This window comes from Schistocerca nitens, chromosome 11, assembly GCF_023898315.1.
Source record: "Schistocerca nitens isolate TAMUIC-IGC-003100 chromosome 11, iqSchNite1.1, whole genome shotgun sequence".
NCBI lineage: Eukaryota > Metazoa > Arthropoda > Insecta > Orthoptera > Acrididae > Schistocerca > Schistocerca nitens.
The window spans coordinates 169,555,564-169,568,408 of record NC_064624.1 but is presented as its reverse complement, the minus strand read 5'-3'; the positions used below and the strand labels follow the sequence as shown (position 1 = coordinate 169,568,408).

Genomic DNA, 12,845 nt, shown 5'->3' with positions numbered 1-12,845 from the left:
GTAATCTTATGCATCCTGAAGTTTATTCCTGCTGTCTTAGCAACTTCAAAGAGAATATTCTCCTCCAATTTGGCTTGTATGATTCTTTACATTCTTCTATAAATAATTTGCCAGTAGTTTGCAGTCATGAATTTTTAAACTTATGGTTCAGTATTATCACACCTGTCATTTGCCTTCAAACCTGTCGCTTGCCTTTTTTGAAATAGCAGTTATAAAATTTTTCTTGATGTTTGTGGGTATTTCACCTGTATCATATGTCTTGAACACCAGGCAGCATAGTTTTGTCATGGCTGACTCTTCCAAGGAGCTCAGTGTTTCTGCGGGAATTTCATCTATTTCCAAGTGCCTTGGTTTCACTTACATCTTTCAATGCTCTGTCAGACTCTTCTCACAATGTCATATCTCCCATATCATGTTCATCTACTGCCTCTGTATATTTCTTCCACATTTCAGCCTTCCTTTCTTTGCTAAATATGAGTTTGCCCTCTGAGCTTTTCCAAAGGTTTCTTTAATTTCCCTTTACACAGCATGTATGTTTCCCACAACCACGTAAACTGAATGTTTGAAATCCAGTATGTGTGACTGCTGTTTTTCCTGTTATTGTGTTGCAGGTGCTGATCTGTGGGTTCCCAGCCTGAGACATTCCAGCCTTCTCTACAGAGGCTGCAAAAATTTGGTCTATTTATTTTCTAGTTTTGTAAAAAAGGAAAAAAAAATATAAACACTCAGTATTCCTCAGTTTGTAATAGCTTTGCTTTTTATTCTCAGTTCTCTTCTGTTCAGCTGAATTGCTGCAAATAATGAAGCGCTGCAAAATCAGTTTTATAGGTGCATGAAGTCTCGACAGAAGCAGCCAAAGAGAGTGGGAGAGATTATATGAGGCAGAAAAATGTTGCTGAAGTTAACTGGGGATGCAATACTGCGCAGTGTAGAAACTTTTACAAATGTAACATTTCAGTGGACTTATTAAATATGGGCAATTGCTTACCTGGTAAACTGAGCAAAAGTATGACAATAATTATTACAATATTGGAAAAAGTTCTGACCAGGAAATCAGTAATCGTGTGATGAAGAACAATATTACAGGAGGGTGGAGGCATTGAATGGTGTAAAGATGGCTGAATAATATTGTTGAATGGCATAGAAAAGATGCTTCCAAAATAAAACTAGTTGCCTATAAAAGGTCACAGATACAAACCAATCACAAAATTTGCACATGTAAATATTCCATCATATTTGCTGCACTGTAATTATTTTTCTAGAGCACATTACACTTTAAAATAATCTGTCTTGTCTTGTGTGTATGGGTTCCTTGCCAAAGTAAATTTTTTTAAGGTTAAAACCATTTTGCCATATCAGCTTTAAATTTTTTTTAAATATGTATGTTTCTTTATTTCATCATTCACTCACCCACTGTCAGCTGATTTTTGGCTCCTATGTTAAATTGAGTAATTCAAAATCAAGCTGCATCTGTACTTCACTCTTTTGAATAATGCATCAGTTTAAATAGAACTGCATTGCTATCTGCACCACTTCCGTCACAGCTGAACTTATACAAACACATATTGCATAAATGGCAAAGAAATCAACAAATATGGTATTTCTAAAGTGGGTTCAACTTGTACAGTGTAAAAAGAATTTAGTGGTAAACATGTTTTTCATCCATTCATTCACACATTTTGTTCTGGTTCCACATTAGGGGTATGGAGTGAGTTAAAGTATTCATTAAAAGGTGTGGGTAGAGACATGAAATTTGTCGAACATTGGCTGTTGTGTTATCCCTGCTTTTTTCGTCATCTTTACTGTCATGACAAGTTCCATTGTCTGTATTCTAGCTTTACTGCTGGTTTTGTAGAGCTCCACAACTTACCTGGTTAATCTGGTTGACTCCATTCTTTTAATATCCCATAGAAGTTTAGTGCATATTTTTACATGTGAAGAAATACTGATCTTATTTAGAATCTCCTTGTTTGCTCCTTCACCCATCCTTTTTTTAACAAAATAATTTGTTATTACTTTCTTCTCTTCTATATTTCCTCAGTGCCTCTTTGCCCATTTTAAATACTTTGTCAGTGGGCTACATCCATACTGTTTTCAAAACTAGTTCCTAGAACAATTTATCCAAATATTTGACTCGAGAAACACTTAATTGTTTTGTATTCAGTTTCTAGAATTTTGTTTGGCAGAATGTAGTTGGACATTAGCAACACTATTATTTTTTAAAGGAAATTACTGATCTTCTTATCATACTACTAGCTGCTGTTTTTATCTAATAGTTTTGTGTAAATTTGCACAGAACAGTGTCAGCTGCCTACAGAACATTAAAGTTAAAGCACAGTTTAACATATACGGTCATGATATTCATTGCTGTGGGAACTGTTACCGTCTGCAAGCTGGAACAACACTAGTGCACATTGCAGCGAGAAAGCCTGCAGGATTATTGCTTTTGACATTTTATTGTAATGTCTGTGTGGTTTCACCTTCAGCTGCATCTGTGGAGGCATATGTAGTACATTAAATAATGCAGGTATTGCGTTCCAAACAGCTTTCCTACATTACATATTCTCTGATTTGATTGCAACTGTAATGAAAAAAGTTAACATCGTTGAGTAGATACTCAACATGGGTGTCTTTCTGCAAAAAGTCAGTTCTTCTGCTGTTTACTAGTACTTTTTGTTCTTAAGACCTTAACCCAAAACATCTCTCAAGTATGTAACAAGAAACATGTCTCCTAAAGCTTGTAATATTGTTATCACATATCCCCACATTAGCTGACAAAAATTAAGTGAATAGTCAACTGTTTCATATTACGAGTAGATGCAATACTATTGAGAACTTACAGTATTCAAAATGAATACAAAACATGTGTGCAGTCATTTAGTAAGAATCTTGAAATGATTTAATATTGTGACATCAATCACGATGTTCATGAGTATAAATGAAAGATTGCAGAAAATGCAAACAAAAGCAATTCAGAGAACTTTTTCACACTCAATGCACATCTTCCTATTGCATTCCATGAATGTTGGCTGAGCACGATTGATGCACTTATGAGACCACCAGTTCTTTTTTTTATGCTGGGTACATTATACACATCTTCTTCTTTTCCCTTCTATCATTTGGTATGCCTCTAAGGTGTCATCAAATAAATTCTCCTGTGTCTGAGATTTAATAGGCATTTGCACCAGAATTCGATTTTTGCTTTTAGCAGAACCATTCTTCTTTCCAAAATATTATGCTGAGCTGTTTTTCTTGCTGTAACAGACCGAATGTTTCTACTTGAAATTATCTTTGCCATAAAATTACTGCGTTTGCTGTGAGTAATTAGCTGTGGTACAATTCACAACAGGCTCTCCTTCCAGTAAAGCGTTGATTGTCTTCACCAGTATCACTCCTGTTTCATGGTGACCATCAGCTACTGAAGTCAGAATCGGCATTAGAATCATCAAAAATGTTATCATTTTTCCCATTTTCCTCTTCGTCTTCTTTGGTTCAACTGCATAAATCTTATTCTTAGAAAGTTGCTGCATGCTGAAGTAAAAAATAACAAATTCACACATACAATAAAATGCTATGAAATAAGAATTTCCAAAATAGCAACTGAAAGCAAAATATGTAGTAACTAGAAACATGCAGTGTATTGGACCTACCTAATTATTACACATAATGTGAAACGTGGTCACACAGGCACTGAATTTTACACTAACTTCTAAATAATATGTCTTATTGCTAGGCTGACAAAGTCACGCTCATTGTTGAATGTTGCTTTACACGCTACATGTTTTAGAATGAATGTTTAAAATGAATGATGGGTCTGAGAGACTATTTTTTTGGGTTAAGGGTTAAAGAAAAAAAAAAAAACATGCTTCAGCAAATATCTGTAGGCTATAAGGGAACTATAAACAAACTATTCTGTAACGGACTGTTTTATACCTCCCAAGGCCCTTAGGAAACTAAAGAAAGACAAATGTGGTCTCGCCCACTCTTCCTTCTTTTTCTTTCTTAGTTAGTGCTTATTTTTACAGCAGTACATGAAGTTCCCTATTGTAAAAACTGTTAGAAATCAACATAAATGATACTGTTTGCACTAGTCTGATACCATATTTGTAAACGTAGCTTTCTGTTGGCTTGGAATGCTGCTGTTGCAATATATAACAAAAATGAGTTGGAATGTCATGACTGTATGTGTTAGACCGTAGTTAAACCCGACTAATTATCAGTGTTAGGGCATTTAAAACTCCATTGTTCTGATAACCTGTAAGTGTGATGGTACCACTGCACCTTAGTTTTGAATATTTGGAGATTTACAGTTCTCTACCTGATGTCTGTTGACAACCTTCCAAAAACATTTTCACCAAAACATAAAACTCAGTCCCAAACCCCAGTCAGGATTCATAGTCTACATGAAAAGCATTTTTACTTCTAGTATTTTGGCTGTTTGTCCTAAATTCATTATTATTTACCTCAGATAAGACAAAAGAGTGAACATATGTTTATCTGTTGATGTTGGTTTTTCCACTTTACTCAATATTCTCACTATAGACTAAGTACTTTTTTGGCCTCTGCTACTCTGCGACAGAGCCTCAATTGGTAGTGAGTGCGCTTTGTGGATGTTTCCTAGAGTGGCTGCTTCTGCCTGGTGATCCGTGACTCATATCAGCGCGCATTTGTGGCGGCAGCACCGTCCAACGCACGAGGGGCTGAACTACGGCACTGCCGACACAAGCAGGGGCAGCTGTACCGTTACGCGGAATTTCGGCAATGGTGCGTCGCACACCGGACCGCAGGGGAACAAAGCTGCCCCAGTGCGAGCTAATCGACGCGACACGACACACGTCTCCCCAGTTCTTCCGCCGCGGACCACGTGCGTCGAGTCAATGTGACTCCGCCGTAAACGCGTATGCGCGGTCGCAAACGCAGTCGCCGTTCAATTGCCCTTCGTTTCTTCGCGGACGTTACGGCGCCTCCTGTCGCGCCAGGAGCAGAACATTCGGTGACGCGGCCTTTTGCCTCGCTCGGTCCACGCGGTCGCGCCACGGCTCGTCACTGGAGTGTACACCCTCCGGGATCGGTGACCGAGCCGTGCCGCCAGTGCAACGCACCCGTATAGACGAACATCAGCGAAGATTGTTATGTGACATTTATTGTAGCTGTAGGAAAAATGTGTCCAGTCTCGAAACCGCTCTAGTCGTTCATTGCCACAAAGCCTCTCCCATGAGCATAGTGCGTGGGCGCGGCGATAAACGCCGGTTCACTGCACATGAGCGACTGTAAGCGGAGATACTACACGTTCCCGCTTCACTGGTGACCCCGACGTGATCTGAGGCTAAAAAAAAACACGTGGTGACGAACGTTCGTCAGTACGAGAGACGTGGAACCCAGTGAAGCGGGAACGTGTAGTATCTCCGCTTACAGTCGCTCATGTGCAGTGAACCGGCGTTTATCGCCGCGCCCACGCACTATGCTCATGGGAGAGGCTTTGTGGCAATGAACGACTAGAGCGGTTTCGAGACTGGACACATTTTTCCTACAGCTACAATAAATGTCACATAACAATCTTCGCTGATGTTCGTCTATACGGGTGCGTTGCACTGGCGGCACGGCTCGGTCACCGATCCCGGAGGGTGTACACTCCAGTGACGAGCCGTGGCGCGACCGCGTGGACCGAGCGAGGCAAAAGGCCGCGTCACCGAATGTTCTGCTCCTGGCGCGACAGGAGGCATCGTAACGTCCGCGAAGAAACGAAGGGCAATTGAACGGCGACTGCGTTTGCGACCGCGCGTACGCGTTTACGGCGGAGTCACGTTGACTCGACGCACGTGGTCCGCGGCGGAAGAACTGGGGAGACGTGTGTCGCGTCGCGTCGACTAGCTCGCACTGGGGCAGCTTTGTTCCCGTGCGGTCCGGTGTGCGACGCACCGTTGCCGAAATTCCGCGTAACGGTACAGCTGCCCCTGCTTGTGTCGGCAGTGCCGTAGTTCAGCCCCTCGTGCGTTGGACGGTGCTGCCGCCACAGTTGGCGCGCAAATCCCCACCACACCGACGCCTCCTACGACCGCCGGAACGCCGACAAGCGCTGGACGGGCATTGATCAGGCTGCCTCCCTTTTGGCCGCGTGACCCTGTAATGTGGTTCAGCCAGGTTGAGGCGGTATTTATGAGCAACCACGTGACCTGCGACTTGGCGAAATTTGGTCACGTAGTGAGCCAGCTGGACCAGAACTATGCGGCCGAAGTGCGGGATATAATCACCGCCCCGCCGACGCAGTCGAGCTACAAACGGCTCAAGGAAGAGCTGATCCGGCGGATTTCGTCGTCAGAGGAACAGCGAGAGCACCAACTGCTGCGGCAAGAGGAATGCGGCGATCGGAGGCCCTCGCAGTTCCTGCGCCACTTGCGGAGCCTCGCGCAGTCCGATATGGTGCCAGATTCGCTGTTGCGCACTATCTGGGTGCGCAGCCTCCCAGCCCAGGTGCAGGCAATGATAGCCGCACAGACGGAGATGCAGCTGGACGCCGTCGCTAACTTGGCCGACAGGGTGCACGACGCGCTGACAACGGCGCCTAGCACCGCGGCTGCGGCAGCTTACGACTCCGTCCCCCCACCTCCGTGGCGGCAAGCGCCTCCCGCACCCGCATCGGATGCCGACCTGCACCAGCTAGTGCAAAACTACGTGGTGACGAACGTTCGTCGGTACGAGAGACGTGGAACCCAGTGAAGCGGGAACGTGTAGTATCTCCGCTTACAGTCGCTCATGTGCAGTGAACCGGCGTTTATCGCCGCGCCCACGCACTATGCTCATGGGAGAGGCTTTGTGGCAATGAACGACTAGAGCGGTTTCGAGACTGGACACATTTTTCCCACAGCTACAATAAATGTCACATAACAATCTTCGCTGATGTTCGTCTATACGGGTGCGTTGCACTGGCGGCACGGCTCGGTCACCGATCCCGGAGGGTGTACACTCCAGTGACGAGCCGTGGCGCGACCGCGTGGACCGAGCGAGGCAAAAGGCCGCGTCACCGAATGTTCTGCTCCTGGCGCGACAGGAGGCGCCGTAACGTCCGCGAAGAAACGAAGGGCAATTGAACGGCGACTGCGTTTGCGACCGCGCATACGCGTTTACGGCGGAGTCACGTTGACTCGACGCACGTGGTCCGCGGCGGAAGAACTGGGGAGACGTGTGTCGCGTCGCGTCGACTAGCTCGCACTGGGGCAGCTTTGTTCCCGTGCGGTCCGGTGTGCGACGCACCGTTGCCGAAATTCCGCGTAACGGTACAGCTGCCCCTGCCCCTGCTTGTGTCGGCAGTGCCGTAGTTCAGCCCCTCGTGCGTTGGACGGTGCTGCCGCCACAGTTGGCGCGCAAATCCCCGCCACACCGACGCCTCCTACGACCGCCGGAACGCCGACAAGCGCTGGACGGGCATTGATCAGGCTGCCTCCCTTTTGGCCGCGCGACCCTGTAATGTGGTTCAGCCAGGTTGAGGCGGTATTTATGAGCAACCACGTGACCTGCGACTTGGCGAAATTTGGGCACGTAGTGAGCCAGCTGGACCAGAACTATGCGGCCGAAGTGCGGGATATAATCACCGCCCCGCCGACGCAGTCGAGCTACAAACGGCTCAAGGAAGAGCTGATCCGGCGGATTTCGTCGTCAGAGGAACAGCGAGTGCACCAACTGCTGCGGCAAGAGGAATGCGGCGATCGGAGGCCCTCGCAGTTCCTGCGCCACTTGCGGAGCCTCGCGCAGTCCGATATGGTGCCAGATTCGCTGTTGCGCACTATCTGGGTGCGCAGCCTCCCAGCCCAGGTGCAGGCAGTGATAGCCGCACAGACGGAGATGCAGCTGGACGCCGTCGCTAACTTGGCCGACAGGGTGCACGACGCGCTGACAACGGCGCCTAGCACCGCGGCTGCGGCAGCTTACGACTCCGTTCCCCCACCTCCGTGGCGGCAAGCGCCTCCCGCACCCGCATCGGATGCCGACCTGCACCAGCTAGTGCAAAACTACGTGGTGACGAACGTTCGTCGGTACGAGAGACGTGGAACCCAGTGAAGCGGGAACGTGTAGTATCTCCGCTTACAGTCGCTCATGTGCAGTGAACCGGCGTTTATCGCCGCGCCCACGCACTATGCTCATGGGAGAGGCTTTGTGGCAATGAACGACTAGAGCGGTTTCGAGACTGGACACATTTTTCCTACAGCTACAATAAATGTCACATAACAATCTTCGCTGATGTTCGTCTATACGGGTGCGTTGCACTGGCGGCACGGCTCGGTCACCGATCCCGGAGGGTGTACACTCCAGTGACGAGCCGTGGCGCGACCGCGTGGACCGAGCGAGGCAAAAGGCCACGTCACCGAATGTTCTGCTCCTGGCGCGACAGGAGGCGCCGTAACGTCCGCGAAGAAACGAAGGGCAATTGAACGGCGACTGCGTTTGCGACCGCGCGTACGCGTTTACGGCGGAGTCACGTTGACTCGACGCACGTGGTCCGCGGCGGAAGAACTGGGGAGACGTGTGTCGCGTCACGTCGACTAGCTCGCACTGGGGCAGCTTTGTTCCCGTGCGGTCCGGTGTGCGACGCACCGTTGCCGAAATTCCGCGTAACGGTACAGCTGCCCCTGCTTGTGTCGGCAGTGCCGTAGTTCAGCCCCTCGTGCGTTGGACGGTGCTGCCGCCACACATTGCTGCAGGCTCTCCACTATGATGGGATTTACCGTACAAAGTATGTGAATTAATGAATGAGTGAAGATTATGCCACAGGCCAACACTGAGTGAAAATGTGCGAGGTACACTGTTACCAACCACTCAAATTCCACAGACTGTGTTCATTTTTTACTGCAAAACACAGTAAGTTTTGGACACAAATTGTGTTCAAAGAAATTCTGGCTGTGATGAAAAACAGTGACAACATTGCATTGCAGACTGAAGTACAGAGCTGCAAAAATTAGCCACAATGTTTACTACTTTACCTGTATGTGCATCCACTGCCTAGAACCTCTTCTGAATCCTATGTGGTTTTATTTTTGTATTCCACTAGTTATATAATCCATCCAAAACTGTCATCACTTCATATTTTGGAAAATGTGGCAAAGGGACCAACAGCATCCAAATAAATGTCAGGCCGATTTATTTTTTAATGTAAAGTATTACATCATCCTCCACAATTTGGCACCACCGCCATCACATTCCGCATGTCGTTATCCCTTGGCCGGACATCTTTCAATATATAGCCCCTCTGTCTTTCATTAAAGTTGCATCCTGTCTCTAAGTCTCTGGTAATCTGTCCACTAGTTAACACTGTCTTCAGTTCCCACTGAGTGGCTATAGGATTTGCAGGGGGTACACTGATTGCACCAACACTGAAATAGGTGTGGGTTACAAAACTATCCCCCGTCAAAAATAGTTTTTCAAGACAGTGGCAAAACCTGCTCAGCACACAGTTAATGCTTTCATGGGCAGTTGTCATAGTTGCTAACGAATCTTCCAACTTGTGTGGTTAACGTTTTAGGTCTCGCATTTTGTCCAGAGCTGTGTTTTGACATCTTCAGAGATGCTACTGGTGCCACTTTCTTTTGCCGAATGAAGAGTTAGGCATTGGAAAGAAATATAAATACAAATATTTCATATACAGTGATGAAATGTTGTCCACAGCCATATAGAGAAGCCATTGGAGTACATAAATACGTGGATGATTTTAACAGAAAAGAAGCCATGAGACTTAGTGGTATGTGGATTGATAAAAATATTTAATAATGAACATACAGCACTGGAATTGTTAAAGATAATAGCCCTCTAGACAACACAACTATGCAGCATAGTTACCACGCATTTATACACATTTGCACCATCATTGAACCCAGGCATCAAAACAAATTTGGGGGCAAAAAAAAAATCACACTTTTGCTTCTTAACCTATTTTTGTCACCATGTCTGTCACTGTGAATCACTTCAACAACACATCCTCTATTGACATCTGTGACACATGTTGGCACAGCAGTATATGTTTCTCTGTAACCCGACTCTTTCACGCAATACCACACACAGCCAATGTTGACTGCAGCATGACCACACGCTTGGTTCATGGATGACATAAAATCAGCTTTAAAACTGTGGGTCAAGAAGCAAAATACTGAACCCCTATTCAAAACTGGCTTTGGTGCATGTTTTAAACAATGGCAGAGATGCATTGTCACTATTTTAAATACCAATGTTATGCAGGGACACTTTGGTCAATGATGTGAACTAATTCTGCTGTTGTTTGTACACTATTAATTTCTTGATGAACAGTTGCTCCAAAGAATCAATAGTTAAGTTTCATCTTTGATGGTGATTATGTCTGTCAATAACATTAAAACACATACCATGCCCCTTTTTCACAATATTCGTGTCACATGCCTGACCTGACTCTCAGCAAGACATGGCAGAATCAGAAGCAGCTGTGGAGATATCTGACTCTGCTCTATATGACATGTCAGGGCCGAAAACATTTGTGGACCACGAAAGTACAACCCCAAAGATTTGCCAGCAACTAAAATCTTCTCAATCTTACTGTCTGCTGTCTCGTCTCCATTACATTTTGTATGTTACTTCCTAATCCTACTAGCAATGTGCCTTTGGCATCTCAAGTAATGTAATTTGTGTCCTAACAAAAATAAATATTCTAATAAAATACAGTCCTCAGTGATGAGTGTCTCTTATCAGAAAATCATGCTTGGAACATATCAAGTTCCTAGAAAAACAAAAATTACATTAGAAATGCAGAAAACTCTGCCATTTATGTCGCCTCCCAACTAGTGTTGTCAGACTCACTCACTACCAACTTTGGTCGATTTTCTGCTTGTCCCAGAGCTTAGAAATGAACATAAACAGTCTCGACTGCAAGAAACTTTATTTTTGTGGTTACCGGTTTCTGTCAGTTACTGACCACCTTCAGACAACATATAATGCTGACAGGTGTTGGCAGAGAACAGAGCAGGCATTACAAACTGCATTAATGTCAACTACGGAGTTTTGTGGAGTACATACCACCTACCATCAGATAGTAACGGAAGGAAACTAGCAACCACAAAAATAACGGTTCTTGTGGTCGAGACTGTTTATGTACATTTTAAAGTACTGAGGAAAACTACTGTTCAAGAAAATTGTTCTCAAAAATTACTGCCCCCACCTATCACTGTGTTGAAGTTTTGGGTTGAGAAAGGAGAGATGATTTTGAGGTGGGCTTCTGACTTGATCATTTCGATCTCTTTCTGGTAAACAGTTGAAGAGACTTCAATTTGTTCCACAGTGCAATAGATCTCGAAGATATGCCTAGCAGTTCTGGCACATACTGTAGCTGCATACATTCTCAATATTTTGTGGTTGTCATGTTTTTTCACCGGGCACGTGAAAGGCTGAGCAACAGCTTCCTCCCACATGGAGGACTACTCTATATTACAGATACTGAAGGGTACCAGATATTGTATAGAGGAAGTAATGACTGTATCCTAGTCATTTGGTACTATGACAACTAGATTCTTCGCAAAGGAAATTAATGAGAAATCCTGATTTGGGGGAAAAATGGCCTCTGTTGGGTTGAAGGTAAGCTATGATGGTCAGGTAGTGAAACAATGAGTGACTTTGAGCTCATGCTAGCTTTCTCACAAAAATAACCTGTGTCAGATGACAGAAACTCTTTCTGCCATAAACTTTTTGGAGACGGGATTTTTTTAACCACTCTAACTGTGGATTAGAGATGTAACTGGGTGATGAAAATTTTGGGTTTCAGCTGTGGCTACTGTGATACTGGTTTTCTCAGATGTACTTAAGGTGGGTCATCTTCAAGGATCTTAGGGACACATTTAAACATGAAAACCCTTCTTTTAATAGCAGAAAATGAGATGAGTCCCTGCTTGAGTGTACTGTGCATGTAGTTTGTTTCGAATTAATTAAATCTCAAGAAAAAAATTTAAAAAATGGAATATTAAGTTTCATAAATACTGTCACAAATACTGAGAACTTACCCGCTTTTAGCAGTTATTTAAGACTGTCATTACTCTCCGCCATTGCCCCTGACCATCAGTCCTCACCTTCATTCTTCATCACCATCCATTTGACACCCACTTCTAAATAAAAGCTGCCTCTTCACTTTGCCACACCTTACAAATTTTCACCCACATCCATTCCTACTGCTGCTGCTTGTCATTTTCTAATGTCATCTACTCATTTGTGTAGCTACATGTCCCACCCACCTCCATTTCATTTTGTTTTCATAAACAGGTTTCCCATTTCCCACTGTTCCCTGACCCATATGTTGGCTTCCCTGTGCCTCCCACTAATTCCCAGTTTGCTTGCCGAGGATCCTCCCAACATTTGAACAGAATTCTCTTTAAAACTGCAGGTTTCACTCCAACTCCATCTACCAACCTATTATACTACACTCAGTCTAAAACAGAGCATTGGCTCAACAGAAATGCAGTTACCTCAGCTGGATCTTTGTCTGGAACTGTTAGCTGTTATGTAGTGCTGTTACCAAACCAGGCGGTCTTGTGTTGCCATACTTGTGTTTATGTGAGTTCCGTTGAAATGTGAGGACACAAGTGGCTAAAACTCACGAGAAAGATCCACTACTTTGTACTCGAAGTCCTAATTATTACTGTAGGCAAATTTGTTGGAAGCTCACTGATTACACTTATGTGGCCAGGAGCTGGGCGGTATTGTGTAATGCTGAACTCTTTGTTGAAAATGTTTGTTGCAATAGTAAAACAATCAAAAGCATATCATTTCATAAAGATGACTTGTGCAGATTAAGGGAAGTTGTGTGAGGCCAAGAACTTGCCAATACAAGTGGAATCTTTTGG

The 12,845-nt window shown here is 44.7% G+C and overlaps 1 protein-coding gene and 1 long non-coding RNA gene across 13 annotated transcripts in view; one reads left to right on the top strand and one right to left on the bottom strand.

Moving 5' to 3' along the window:
• Nucleotides 1–1,955, bottom strand: part of LOC126213507 (uncharacterized) — a 162,203-nt gene extending 160,248 nt beyond the window's left edge. Inside the window, exon 1 of the long non-coding RNA XR_007541206.1 lies at nucleotides 1,871–1,955. This is a non-coding gene — a long non-coding RNA (uncharacterized LOC126213507). The remainder of the gene's footprint in view (nucleotides 1–1,870) is intronic.
• Nucleotides 1–12,845, top strand: part of LOC126213498 (putative sodium-dependent multivitamin transporter) — a 1,462,669-nt gene that overhangs the window by 671,672 nt on the left and 778,152 nt on the right. For 4 of the 12 annotated variants that reach the window (XR_007541198.1, XR_007541196.1, XR_007541195.1 and 1 more), the window contains one exon: nucleotides 1,040–1,135. The exons of the other annotated variants lie outside the window; for them this stretch is intronic. The gene's annotated coding sequence lies outside the window, so the exon portion shown is untranslated. Of the gene's footprint in view, nucleotides 1–1,039; nucleotides 1,136–12,845 lie in introns of those variants that run through there. 12 annotated transcript variants of the gene reach the window in all.